Below are 15,458 nucleotides of genomic sequence, written 5' to 3' on the forward strand. Positions count from 1 at the left end.
TAATACTTTGTAAATGAGATATTTCTGTATGTCATTGTCAATACATTTGTATAAATGTCTAAAAAGATGTCATGTTGTAATTATGAGGCATTGTGTGTAGATGGGTGAGAGAACAAAAACTATTTAACACACTTTGAATTCAGGCTGTAACACAGCAAAATGTGGATGGGGTATGAATACTTTCTGAAGGCACTGTATATAAAGCAAAGACCATTGGGGAAATAAAACAAAAAAAATGCAAGGTGGTTATATGATACTGAACATACAGTAGACTTCACATTATATTGATATGGCAAATACTGCATAAGCATAGGTTGTCACATTAAAGAAAAATGTACTTTTTCTAGATTTTTTGTAAATACCCTGATAAAAAGAGGTGAAAGTGCCTTTTCACTTGTCCATGATAATGATCAAATTAACCAAATCAGAAATATATTTTCTAATGCTAATTCTGCTTAAGGGTTTCGGAGAGTTCAGAGAGTTTGAACAGAAGATGTTGGATGAGAGAGAGTAACAGATTCCTAGACGAAGCGAGGAGGGTGGAAAAGAGAGGGCGAGTAAGGAGGAGGATGGACAGGAAGAACAATGATGCTGAGGAGGGAGTTTGAGAGAGAGAGGTGAGATGGACATTAGACACTATTTACCTTGTGAACGCCAAGTAGTTCTGTCCAGTGAGAGACTGTCCAGTGATACTTCGGTCCAGCCAGTGTGGCCTCTTATCTGCTGAGGTCAATAAGAATCACATGGTCAGTGCACAACCCCAATTGGCATTTTCATAGCACTGCATCTGGTTGCACACGGCTATTGTTGTTCCATATGGCTGAATTTGAGAGCAATGGTCACTCGGGGGGTCGACTGTAAAGTTGGAGTTGAGAGTGAGAAAAAATGCAAGTGTTACATCAACTCTAATAGTGTTGAATTTAACACTCAAAAATGGTCTACCGCCGCAAATAGTTGCAATTTAATGTAAAGTCCGCTGTTTTAGGGAACTGCGTGGTTCTGGCAACGTTTTCGACTGACATTTTTGCTTATACAGTACCAGTCAATTTTTTTAACTGCTCATTCAAGGTTGTTTTTTTTACACTGTAGAATAATAGGGAAGACATCAAAACGATGAAATAACACATAAGGAATCATGTAGTAACTTCCAAGTAGCCACTCTTTGCATTGATGACAGCTATGCACACTCTTGGCATTCTCTCAACCAGCTTCAACTGGGATGCTTTTCCAACAGTCTTGAAGGAGTTTCCCCATATGCTGAGGACTTATTGGCTGATTTTCCTTCACTCTGTGGTCCAACTCATCCCAAACTCTCTCAATTGGGTTTAGGTCGGATGATTGTAGAGGCCAGGTCATCTGATGCAGCCCCCCATCACCCTCCTTCTTGGTCAAATAGCCCTTAAACAGCCTGGAGGGGTGTTGGGTCATTGTCCTGTTGAAAAACAAATGATTGTCCCACTAAGCGCAAACCAGATGGGATGGCGTATCGCTGCAGAATGCTGTGGTAGCCATGCTGGTTAAGTGTGTCTTGAATTCTAAATAAATCACAGACAGTGTCACCAGGAAGGCACCTCCTCCTCCATGCTTCACGGTGGGAACCACACATGCGGAGATAATTTGTTCAAGACAAATCGAATTTGATTTGTAACGTGCGCCGAATACAAAAGGTGTATTAGACCTTAAAGTGAAATGCTTACTCACAAGACCTTAACCAACCATGCCGTTTTAAGAAAAGAAAATAAAAAAAATAAATAAAGGTAACAGATAATTTATGAGCAGCAGTAAAATAACAATACCGAGGCTACATTGGGCCCCCGAGTGGCGCAGCGGTCTAAGGCACTGCATCTCAGTGCTAGAAGCGTCACTACAGACACCCTGGTTTGAATTACATTTAGTTATATATAGTGTAAGAGGTTAACACTGGCCAAAACTGATTATTTATTATTGTTGTATTAAATCTTTTGCCAAGTACACATTTTGCACAGGAATGACAAAAGCCCCATTGATGGAGGAGGGTAAAATCCTTGGCATTGGTAACAGTCACGCAGTCCTATCCAACCTATAAGATCACAACTAAGCACATTTCATAACCCTGATCTGGGCTCTTCACTATTTGTGGCTCGATGGTGCTAAACATAAGCCTTTCCTTCTAGCCTGACCCTAATTATCCTTGTTATGGTACCACAATAATAGACCTAACAGATTTGGGATCTTTTTGGAGCACCACACCAATATCTTCAATGTTGTGGCTGGAATTAATTATTGACTGGGTCCAAGGCACGCTAATGATGACTGACGTCTCAACTTCCCCCAAACACATTCCTTTATTTACCACAGGAAGTTGTACCATATAGACAGGTTATGGGATAGTTCAGTTTTCCCTTTTAACGGAATCAAAGACTGAATCATTTAAATAAAATTCTAATATCTTTATTCTTTGAAATTGAAAAGGCTCAAGTAAATTTAAAAAAATTGTAGATCATTTTAAGTTTCACATGGAATTGCCTGCATACATTGCTGGTTTGAAAAAATAATGTTCTGTTGCCAGACCTCTGTTACGTAATACCGCAGCTTTAAGTGCACTGGCCAAAGATTGGGGAGAGCATGGAAAAGTGAACATCACTTTGTCTGAACATTAGTGGCAACCTCTGAACATAAGTATTACAGTATGCTGCCATCTGATTATTTCTCTGGGGACACCCGTTGAGAGGAAGGGCGGTTCTACCTCTCTGTCTATATGACTCATCCTCTATCTACCGTCGCCAGCTACGAGGCTACATACAGTGCCGTCAGAAAGTATTCATACCCCTTGACTGATTCCACATTTATTTATCTAATTTACATACACTATATACTGTATATGGAGATATTCAATGTCTGCTTTTTTTTCTTACCCTTCTACCAATAGGTGCCCTTCTTTGCGAGGCATTGGAAAACCTCCCTGGTCTTTGTGGTCGAATTTGTGTTTGAAATTCACTGTTCGACTGAGGGACCTTAAAATGATCTGTTTGTTTGGTGTACAGAGATGAGGTACGAGTCCATGCAACTTATCATGTGACTTGTTAAGCACATTTTTATTCCTAAACTTACTTAGGCTTGCCATAACAAAGGGGTTGAACACTTTTTGACTCGAGACATTTCAGCTTTTCCGTTTGAATTCATTTGTAAAAATGTCTAAAAACAGAATTCCTCTTTGATATTATGGAGTATTGTGTGTAGGCCAGGGACAACCAAATCTAAGTGTAATCCATTTAAAATTCAGGCTGTAACACAACAAAATGTGGATAAAGTCAAGGGGTGTGAATACTTTCTGAAGGCGCTGTAAGTGTTTCTAATAGCCGGGACTAGAGCCGTGTGCATTTCACTCGATTTACATAAAGTAAAAAAGATGACACCAGAAACGTTCAGCCAAGTCTACCAGCAGTGCCGGGCAGTCGCACTATGAATACATTTGGCCGCAGGGTGAATTAGGGACATGTGTCTCAGCCAGTTGTATCATATCCTCTTTCACACCAACAAGCCAGTCTGCTGAGTGACAGGTTCCCACATGTGATGGGGCCATCCAGGGTCATCTTAATTTAGCTTCAGTGTAGAATGGCTGGAGCCATTCAGTCGGGTGAGGTGTCCTGTCGTGTCTTGAGGCTGTCGGGCATTCAATTGATGTCCGTTCCTGTTGTGAAATCCAATTAGGGAGGGGTGGTTGAACACCTGGCCAGCTAAATGATCCTTTGGGGAAATAAAATACTTTGTTGAGTGGCTGGACGGCCATTTTGTGTCTCCTGCAATGGTTGGACGGACATTCCCTTTTTCACGTGACTGGTGACGCAATACACGTCTGAATTGTCTCCGTACTGCTGTTCTCTTTGTTGCTACTTGGCTACTTGCCAAACTTATAAACTCCTCATGACTATTTAATCAAACGTTGTATATATGTTTACCAAGGTCTTAGTTTTAGTTTTGTCCTCACACTACTTTTTTAAATGTAACTTTTTTACCCCGGACGCTTTATCTGGACCTAGATCTGCAGGACCTCCTCCGGCCCCAAAAAATGCAACATTAAAAAAAAAAAGGAACATTATGCCTTCTCATTGCAGTCTCTGTACTCTTAATATACAAGAGAACTATCGCCTTTTGGTGAGGATAGCCAAGTTGCAATTCGTGGATTCGGCTATTTCACCCACACCCGTTGCTGACAGGTGTTTAACATCGAGCACACAGCCATGCAATCTCCATAGACAAACATTTACATTATAATGACCTAACTGAAGAGCTTAGTGACTTTCAACATTGCACCGTCATTGGATGCCACCTTTCCAGTTTGTTAAATTCCTGCCCTGCTAGAGCTGCCCCGGTCAACTGTAAGTGCTGTTATTGTGAAGTGGAAACGTCTAGGAGCAGCCCCAAATTGGTAGGCCACACAAGCTCGCTGAAGCACGTTGCGGGTTAAAATTGTATGTCCTTAGATGCAACACACTATTGAGTTCCAACCTGCCTATGGAAGCAAAATCAGCACAAGAACTGTTCGTTGGGAGCTTCATGAAATGGGTTTCCATGGTCGAGCAGCCGCACACAAGCCTAAGATTACCATATGCAATGCCAAGTGTCGGCTGGTGTGGTGTAAATGTTGTCGTCATTAAACTCTTGAGCAGTGGAAATGTGTTCTCTGGAGTGATGAATCACTCTTCACCATCTAGCAGTCTGCCGGACGAATCTGGGTTTGGCAACATCTGGGTTTGCCACTTTGTGGCAACAGTTTGGGGAAGGCCCTTTCCTGTTTCAGCATGACAATGCCCCCGTGCACAAAGTGAGGTCCATACAGAAATGGTTTGTCGAAATCGGTATGGAAGAACCTGACTGGCCTGCCCAGAGCCCTGACCTCAACTCCATCGTACACCTTTGTGATGAATTGGAATGCAGACTGTGAGCCAGGCCTAATCACCCACCTCAGTAATGTTCTGGTTTTTGAATGGAAGCAAGTCCCCCTGCAGCAATGCTCCAACATCTAGTGGAAAACCTTCCAAGAAGAGTGGAGGCTGTTATAGCTGAAAAAGGGGGACCCACTCCATACTAATGCCCATGATTTTGGAATGAGATGATCGACGAACAGGTGTCCACATACTTTTTGTCATGTAGTGTATAACGATACATTTCAGATTAACTCCAGACCAGCCATTGCATTGACAGCCACTATTGCTTTAGCTAGCCTCAGACATTCATTCTAGCTTTACTATAAACTGGCTAGCTTTATCAGGCAGCTTTAAAATATTTGCTAGTTAGTTAACAATCTGATTGAAGAAGTGGATTATAAATGCCATTAGCTAGCTAGATAGTAAGTTAGTAAAATAAATATATAGGAGGTTGTGGCGATATACCGCCATCTGGTGGCAACTAGAAACAATTGCATAATAGCAACAATTTTCAAATTGATGGTCCTTGAAAATAAATATTAGTGCTTGAAAAAGTACTTAAATCCTTGAATTTGACTTGCTATTGTCTGTACGAACTCTAAACTAAACTAAATGAAAGAGCTGCTTCCTGTGCTTGGCCCTAGTTTGTTGAACATAATAAACGGCTCCCTATCCTCCAGATGTGCACCAAACTCACTAAAAGTGGTAGAAATAAAGCCTCTCCTGAAGAACCCAAACCTTGACCCCGAAAATGTAAAAAACTATCAGCCTAGAGTATGTTGAATCTCCCATTCCTCTAAAACAATTTAGAAAAAGCTGTTGCACAGCAACTCACTGCCTTCCCGAAGACAAATAATGTATACGAAACAGTACAGTCTGGTTTTAGATCAGTCATTGAACTGAGACTGCACTCGTGAAGGTGGTAAATTAGACCAAGGCTCTGCATCTGTTCTCCTGCTCCTAGAACTTAGTGTGGCTTTTGACACCATCGACAACCACATTCTTTTGGAGAGTTTGGAAACCCTAATGGGTCTACCACAGTGTTCGTCAACTGGTGGACCGCGGGTGGTTGATATTTGTCCCCCCAAGTTCTGAGAAAAAAATATAACATATATCTGATAGATAAGATCTGAACCAGGCAATAACTATTCTGTGTAGACCAGGGATCATCAACTTTTTTCTGGAGGAACATGATTACAAATAATTTGTCGAATACTAATTGACCGCAAGAAGTCCAAACAAATGTGCTTGACTAAAACATAATAATTTCAAACCTTGCTTACATTTGTGTACGTACGATTCCTCGTGTGTTACGATTTTCTTCCGTCGAAAGAGAGGAGGACCAAAATTCAGTGTGGTTATCTTTATACATCTTTAATGAAGATGATAAATGAACAATATACAAAAACAAGAACCGTGAAAACCCAAAACAGCCCTATCTGGTGCAACAAACACAGAGACAGGAACAATCACCCACAAAACACTCAAAGAATATGGCTGCCTAAATATTGTTCCCAATCAGAGACAACGATAAACACCTGCCTCTGATTGAGAACCACTCTAGGCAACCATAGACTTACCTAGACTACTTCACTAAACCACAATCCCATAACCTACAAAAAAACCCTCGACAAAACACACCACATAAATACCCATGTCACACCATGGCCTGACCAAAATAATAAAGAAAACACAAAATACTGAGGTCAGGGCGTGACAGTACCCCCCCAAAGATGCGGACTCCCGACCGCACACCTAAACCCATAGGGCAGTGTCTGGGTGGGTGTCTGACCACGGTGGCTGCTCTGGCGCGGGACGTGGACCCCACTCCAACATAGTCTTAGTCCTCTTACTCTGCGACGACCCTCGCCGCCGACCTTGGTCTAGTAACCCTAACAAAGGGCCCCACTAGACTGAGGGGCAGCTCCTGGCTGAGGGACAACTCGGGACTGAGGGGTAGCTCGGGACTGAGGGGTAGCTCGGGACTGAGGGGTAGCTCGGGACTGACAGGAAGCTCAGGACTGAGAGGAAGCTCAAGACTGAGAGGAAGCTCAGGCAGGTTGATAGCTCTGGCAGATCCTGGCTGACTGGCGGCTCTGGCAGATCCTGGCTGACTGGCGGCTCTGGCAGATCCTGGCTGACTGGCGGATCCTGGCTGAATGGCGGATCCTGGCTGAATGGCAGATCCTGGCTGACTGGCGGATCCTGGCGGCTCTGGAAGATCCTGGCTGACTGGTGGCTCTGGCGGATCCTGGCAGACTGCCGGCTCTGGCGGATCCTGGCAGACTGGCGGCTCTGGCGGATCCTGGCAGACTGGCGGCTCTGGCGGATCCTGGCGGCTCTGGCGGATCCTGGCAGAATGGCGGCTCTGGCGGATCCTAGCAGACTGGCGGCTCTGGCGGATCCTGGCTGACTGGCGACTCTGGCGGATCCTGGCTGACTGGCGACTGGCTGCTCCATGCTGACTGGCGACTCTGGCTGCTCCATGCTGACTGGCGACTCTGGCTGCTCCATGCTGACTGGCGACTCTGGCTGCTCCATGCTGACTGGCGACTCTGGCTGCTCCATGCTGACTGGCGACTCTGGCGGCTCCATGCTGACTGGCGACTCTGGCGGCTCCATGCTGACTGGCGACTCTGGCGGCTCCATGCTGACTGGCGACTCTGGCGGCTCCATGCTGACTGGCGACTCTGGCGGCTCCATGCTGACTGGCGACTCTGGCTGCTCCATGCTGACTGGCGACTCTGGCTGCTCCATGCTGACTGGCGACTCTGGCTGCTCCATGCTGACTGGCGACTCTGGCTGCTCCATGCTGACTGGCGACTCTGGCTGCTCCATGCTGACTGGCGACTCTGGCTGCTCCATGCTGACTGGCGACTCTGGCTGCTCCATGCTGACTGGCGACTCTGGCTGCTCCATGCTGACTGGCGACTCTGGCTGCTCCATGCTGACTGGCGACTCTGGCTGCTCCATGCTGACTGGCGACTCTGGCTGCTCCATGCTGACTGGCGACTCTGGCGGCTCCATGCTGACTGGCGACTCTGGCGGCTCCATGCTGACTGGCGACTCTGGCGGCTCCATGCTGACTGGCGACTCTGGCGGCTCCATGCTGACTGGCGACTCTGGCGGCTCCATGCTGACTGGCGACTCTGGCGGCTCCATGCTGACTGGCGACTCTGGCGGCTCCATACTGACTGGCGACTCTGGCGGCTCCATGCTGACTGGCGGCTCCATGCTGACTGGCAACTCTGGCGGCTCCATGGTGACTGGCGACTCTGGCGGCTCCATGATGACTGGCGACTCTGGCGGCTCCATGCTGACTGGCGGCTCCATGCTGACTGGCGACTCTGGCGGCTCCATGCTGACTGGCGACTCTGGCGGCTCCATGCTGACTGGCGACTCTGGCGGCTCCATGCTGACTGGCGACTCTGGCGGCTCCATGCTGACTGGCGACTCTGGCGGCTCCATGCTGACTGGCGACTCTGGCTGCTCCATGCTGACTGGCGACTCTGGCTGCTCCATGCTGACTGGCAACTCTGGCGGCTCCATGCTGACTGGCGACTCTGGCGGCTCCATGCTGACTGGCGACTCTGGCGGCTCCATGCTGACTGGTGACTCTGGCGGCTCCATGCTGACTGGTGACTCTGGCGGCTCCATGCTGACTGGTGACTCTGGCGGCTCCATGCTGACTGGTGACTCTGGCGGCTCCATGCTGACTGGCGACTCTGACAGACGGGAGACTCTGGTGGCTCATGACAGACGGGAGACTCTGGCAGCGCTGAACAGGAGGCACTGGACAGGCGGGAGACTCCGACAGCGCTGGAGATATTCTCCTGGCTGTGCCCAGGGTCCTTTGCCGTCCAAGATTTCCTCCCATGTCCAAATATCTGGATTTCGCTGCATAACAAATAATTTTCAACCAGGGAGTTGCGACACGAAAGTCAGAAATAGCGATATAATATATGCCTTACCTGTAACGGCGTTCGTCTGTTGAAAGAGAGTCGGACCAAAATGCGGCGTGGTGGTTACTCATGTTCTTTAATGAAAAAAACAACGATACATGAAATAACTTAAATTACAAAACAACAAACGAAACGCGAAAACCTATACAGCCTATCTTGTGAAAACAAACACAGAGACAGGAACAATCACCCACAAACACACAGTGAAACCCAGGCTACCTAAATATGGTTCCCGATCAGAGACAACGAGAATCACCTGACTCTGATTGAGAACCGCCTCAGGCAGCCATAGACTATGCTAGACAACCCTACTCAACCACAATCCCAATACCTACTAAACCCCAATACAAAAACACAAAATAAACCCATGTCACACCCTGGCCTGACCAAATAAATAAAGAAAACACAAAATACTAAGACCAAGGCGTGACAGAACCCCCCAAGGTGCGGACTCCCGGCCGCACACCTAAAACCATAGGGGAGGGTCCGGGTGGGCGTCTGTCCACGGTGGCGGCTCCGGCTCGGGACGTGGACCCCACTCCAACCAAGTCTTAATCCCCCTGTACCACGTCCTTTGATTGGTGACCCTCGCTGCCGACCTAGGCCTAATAACCCTCACCAAGGACCCTGCTGGACTGAGGGGAAGCTCGGGACTGAGGGGAAGCTCGGAACTGAGGGGAAGCTCGGGACTGAGGGGAAGCTCAGGACTGAGGGGAAGCTCAGGCAGGTAGTTGGCTCCGGCAGATCCTGGCTGGCTGGCAGATCTGGAAGAGTCTGGTTGACTGGCAGATCTGGAAGAGTCTGGTTGACTGGCAGATCTGAAAGAGTCTGGCTGACTGGCAGATCTGGAAGAGTCTGGCTGACTGGCAGATCTGGAAGAGTCTGGCTGACTGGCAGATTTGGAAGAGTCTGGCTGACTGGCAGATCTGGAAGAGTCTGGCTGACTGGCAGATCTGGAAGATCATGGCTGATTGGCGGATCCTGGCTGACTGGCGGATCTAGCTGCTCTGGCTGCTCCATGCAGACTGGCAGCTCTATGCAGACTGGCAGCTCTGGCTGCTCCATGCAAGCTGGCAGCTCAGGCTGCTCCATGCAGGCTGGCAGCTCAGGCTGCTCCATGTAGGCTGGCAGCTCAGGCTGCTCCATGCAGGCTGGCAGCTCAGGCTGCTCCATGCAGGCTGGCATCTCAGGCTGCGCTATGCAGGCTGGCAGCTCTGGCTGCGCTGAACAGGCAGGAGACTTCAGCAGCGCTGTAGAGGAGGAAGGCTCTGGCAGCGCTGAACATGCGGGAGACTCCGGCAGCGCAGGGGAGGAGGAAAGCTCTGGCTGCGCTAAACAGGCGGGAGACTCCGGCAGCACAGGAGAGGAGGAAAGCGCTGGCTGCGCTGAACAGACGGGAGGCTCCGGCAGCGCTAAACAGGTGGGAGACTCCGACAGCACTGGAGAGGAGAAAGGCTCTGGCTGCGCTGAACAAGCGAGGCGCACTGAAGGCCTGGTGCGTGGTGCTGGAACTGGTGGTACTGGACAGAGGACACGCACAGGAAGCCTGGTGCGGGGAGCTGCCACCGGAGGACTGGTGTGTGGAGGTGGCACTGGATAGACCAGACCATGCAGGCGCACTGGAGCTCTTGAGCACCGAGCCTGCCCAACCTTGCCTGGCTCGATGCCCACTCTAGCCCGGCCAATACGAAGAGCTGGTATGTACCGCACCGGGCTATGCAGCTGCACTGGAGACACCGTGCGCTCCATAGCATAACACGGTGCCTGCCCGGTCTCTTTAGCCCCCCGGTAAGCACAGGAAGTTTGCGCAGGTCTCCTACCTGGCGTAGCCATACTCCCTGTGAGCCCCCACCCAATACATTTTTGGGGCTGACTCTCAGGCTTCCATCCGCGTCGCCGTGCTGCCTCTTCATACCAGCGCCTCTCCGCTTTCGCCGCCTCCAGTTCTTTTTTGGGGCGTCGATATTCACCAGGCTGTGCCCAGGGTCCTTTTCCGTCCAATATCTCCTCCCAAGTCCAGAAGTTCTGTGATCGCTGCTCCTCACGATAAACAGGGGGGGTTGGCTCAGGTCTGAACCCTGACTCTGCCACACTCTCCCTGAGCCTCCCCCCAATACATTTTTGGGGCTGACTTTCGGGCTTCCTTGCCAACCGTGTTCCCTCGTATCGTCGGCTCCTCTCTCCGGCTGCCTCTGCTCTCCTAAGTGCCTCCACCTGTTCCCATGGGATGCGATCTCTTCTGGCCAGTATCTCCTCCCAAGTGTAACAACCCTTGCCATCCAAAACGTCTTCCCATGTCCATTCCTCCTTTCGCTGCTTCTGCTGTCGCTGCCTGTCACCACGCTGCTTGGTCTGGGTGTGGTGGGTGATTCTGTAACAGCGTTCGTCTGTTGAAAGAGAGTCGGACCAAAATGCGTGGTGGTTACTCATGTTCTTTAATGAAAAAAACAACGATACATGAAATAACTTATAATAACCTTATGCCGTACCTTTGAAGATCTTCTTCTGTTGGCACTCCAAAAGGTCCCAGTTACATTACAAATGGTCCTTTTGTTCGATAATGTCCTTCAGTTATATCCATAAAAACTTGCGCCCTTCAGTCAATAATCGACTCAGTTTCCCTCCATCAAAATGCATACAAATCAATCCCAAACGTTACTAATAAACTTTCCCAATCAAGTCAAACAACATTTATAGTCAAACCTTAGGTATCCTAATACGCAAATAAACAATCAAATTTAAGACGGAGAATCGTTGTTATCTTTACCGGAGATAAATAAGAAAGAACAAGCTTTCCTCCACACGCTTGCAAAACACTACAGCCAAAATGGGAGCCACCTAGAAAAACTACAATTTCTGGCTCGTTTTTTCCAAAAACCAGCCTGAAACTCTTTCTAAAGACTGTTGACATCTAGTGGAAGCCCTAGGAACTGGAATTTGGGAGGACTTGGGCTTATAATTGGAGTACCAGCCATTGAAAACAGTGGTAAGGTAAAACATTTTTGGGGGGTGGGGGTGGTTTGTCCTCTGGGTTTTGCCTGCCATATCAGTTCTGCTATACTCACTGACATCATTTTAACCGTTTTAGAAACTTTAGAGTGTTTTCTATCTACATCTACCAATTACATGCATATCCTAGCTTCTGGGCCTGAGTGACAGGCAGTTTGCTTTGGGCACACTTTTCATCCGGACGTGAAAATACCGCCCCCTATCCCAAAGAAGTTTTAACATTGCAAAAATCTGAAATGTTTTGTCCAAAAAGTATGCAGAAATGCCAATCCATGCTTTGGTCACTTCTAGATTAGACTGCTGCAATGCTCTACTCTCCTGTTTTGCGCCCCCTCTGGCTTATGAGGTTGAGGAGATATCCGTGGGCTATACTCAGCCTTGTCTCAGGGTAGTAAGTTGGTAGTCTGCTAATATCCCTGTAGTGGTGTGGGGGCTGTGCTTTGGCAAAGTGGGTGGGGTTATATCCTGCCTGGACAGGGCCACAGTGTCCCCCGATCCCTCCCTCCCGTCTCATCCTCCAGTATCTATGCTACAATAGTCAATGTGCAGGGGGGCTAGCATTACTCTTTCCTATCTGGTGAAATTCTCCTGTCTTATCTGGTGTCCTGTGTGAACTTAAGTATGCTCCTGGCTGTCCCCAGTCCACTTGGTCATGCTGCTGATCCAGTTTCTTCTCTTTTGCCTGTGGCTATGGAAGCCTGACCTGTTCACCAGACGTGATACCTTGTCGTGCTGCTGTTAGAGATTTAACTCCCCCCCTTTCTCCCTCTCTACCGCACCTGCTGTCTAGACCTCTGAATTCTCCGCAATGAAAAGCCAAGTGACATTTACTCCTGAGGTGCTGACCTGTTGCACCCTATACATCCACCATGATTATTATTTTACCCTGCTGGTCATCTATGAACATTTTAACATCTTGAAGAACGATCTGGCCTTCATGTCCATGTGCTCTTATATAATCTCCACCTGGCACAGCCAGAAGAGGACTGGCCACCCCTCAGGGCCTGGCTCCTTTCTAGGTTTCTTCCTAGGTTCCTTTCTAGGGGGGTTTTCCTAGCCTCTGTGCTTCTACATCTGCATTGCTTTCTGTTTGGGGTTTTAGGCTGGGTTTCTGTATAAGCACTTTGTAACATCTGCTGATGTGAAAAGGGCTTTATAAATACATTTGATTTGATTTCCGTTACTTTTGATAGGCTGCTGTTGAAACATTATACTGAGTGCACATCAGTACTAGGTATAACTCCAGTAACGGTAATTTCTCTTTCACACTGTCTTCACAACGATAATGTTTCAGGTGAAATGGGAGAGGAAATTTGTTTAGAGAAAATTGAGATAGGGAAATATGAGTGAGAGTGAGAATAGTGTGACAAATAATTGTTGATAGAGTAAATCAACAGAGAAAGGGTCTGTGTGTCACTAAGTGAGTGATGGAAAAATTGAGAGAGAGAGAGACAAGGAGGTTGATGAGTAATCGTTCTTCTTCACAGTGCACAGAACTGGCAGGCGCTCCTCCTGTGGCAATCCCCTTATCTCTCTCTGCGTCAGCCAGGACCTTAATATAATCAGAGAGAGAAGGAAGCACAGTATTACCACTGGCTATAATGCAGCTCATAGTCAGGGAGGAGTGGATGCACTGCCATACTGACAGCACATAGTGCACCACAATGCAATGTACCCTACTAAACCTTAATACCACACCATATACAATCCTTCTAGCTATACTGCAGCTAACCTATAATAAACCTTACATTTCCCGTGTCAGGTCCCATTTTCAGAAAAAACTCCATGCCATACTCGCCAAATAAGGCATTAAGTACCACTCCAAGCCTTAGATAGCACACCAGACCATCCAACATGTTTCAGCTCTTCGTCAACTTTGAAGCCTTTTTTTTATAATAGTAATGTATTATACATAGACCACAACAGCACAACGCAACCCAACCCCAACTTTGTCCCGTATGAATCCCCCGCACACTGGTCTAATCATATTACGCATTAGAATTCATCCTCGCCATGCATGCCTTTTAAATCAGGGGGGCTCATTTTGTCCTGTACTGCAGCCCCACAAAGCTCTGACTGGTAGTGCCATCTTATGGAGATAATTTGCTGCTACAGTTTCTTAGTAAGTCGCAGTCCAGGACCCTTTTCTAATACTTCAGAAACGCATCCTTCCCTCCTACCTTCCTGGAAGTAATCAGAGATATCAATTAGTTGGATTGGTGAAAGTAATGGGGTGGTAACATTTCTTACACCTATCCAATCACGTATAAATCTCTGCTTGCCTCAAGGAAGGGAGGATGCATTTCAAAGATATTTGAGGAAACAAGGAAGGATGCATTTCTGTATTCGAACACGGCCCGGTCTCTCTCATTACTTATCACAATGCTGAGCACATCTGACTGCAGCATTCTGTCACTGACAGGAGAATTACTTCCCTACGTGAATGAACGTTTCCAGTTGCATAACGACCAACTCTGTTGAAGCACAGTTCAGACCAGAGAGGTCACAACTACCCCTGCGTTGCATTCTTATAGACGAATATGTTATTACGTGGGCCCAGATATACATACCAGCAGTACATGTATTTTTGTTAAACAATTATTTGTTCATACAGTATGTGTCATTTTTTTAATGCAAAACCCTGTGCAATTAATACATTAAACAAGTCAATGAATCAATTCAGGATCACTGTTTTTCGACTGGCTTTAACTGATTACTCTCCTCCTGTCTTTCAGTGTAGCAAGGTTTGGAGATAGTCATCCCTGGATTCCCTCTATGACCTAACTACATATGTCTTTCCCCCTGATCGGGAGTTGTGGTATGGTGTTGAGGTCCTTATGCCTATGTTGTGTACTGTACAGTATGTGCTTCAGGACATAGGATCTGAACGGTATGTGCTGGTAACAGCCATCCCCACTGCACTCACTGTATAAGGTTCTGCATTGGGCAGTGGCGGCATAAAAGATTTACATGCATGATCACATTTTTCTTTCAACTTTCCGATACAGGAGAAAGTGACATTTACTTTTGAGTCAACTTGATTTTGAGTTTTTATAAATCATTCCCAAATTGTCTCTCTGGCAACAATTGTAATAATGTCACCTTTAGAATGGAAGAAATCAAGTACATTTCTAAAATGTCCCCATTTCTTCTTCCTCCTACCAAGAGGACGCCTTCATCTAGGGCAATGTACAGAAGTCACACTTACTTTTGCATAGCCGCTTTATATAGCCGCTTTAAAATAGACTTTGCATTAACTTTAGCAATACAGGTTGGATCTTGCTCAAGGGTACATTACCGTTAAGTGATATAGACCCTGTGAATAGATCCTGCAAGTCCAGTTGCTTAGCTGTAATCAGATAATACTGTCTCCTACACAAACCCAGATTGACCATGGATAAATTGTGGGTTTGAAGTTGTCAGCAGAGGCAGAGTATTTGGTTTGCCCCTTGCCGTTACTCGATCTTGCTCCACCTACGTCACACCTTCAAGGCTATATGCAGAGTTTATTTTTTGAAGTGTTGCAGCCACAATTCTTTAATCAACAAAATACTAGCAGAAGACCCAGGAATTTACCTCC

The 15,458-nt window shown here is 47.1% G+C and overlaps 1 protein-coding gene across 2 annotated transcripts in view; it reads left to right on the plus strand.

Moving 5' to 3' along the window:
- The window catches only part of LOC118398226 (voltage-dependent calcium channel gamma-6 subunit-like), a 51,818-nt gene that overhangs the window by 22,522 nt on the left and 13,838 nt on the right, over positions 1-15,458 (plus strand). The window lies entirely within an intron of this gene.

Source organism: Oncorhynchus keta, chromosome 19 (assembly GCF_023373465.1).
Source record: "Oncorhynchus keta strain PuntledgeMale-10-30-2019 chromosome 19, Oket_V2, whole genome shotgun sequence".
In the NCBI taxonomy this organism is placed as follows: Eukaryota; Metazoa; Chordata; class Actinopteri; order Salmoniformes; family Salmonidae; genus Oncorhynchus; species Oncorhynchus keta.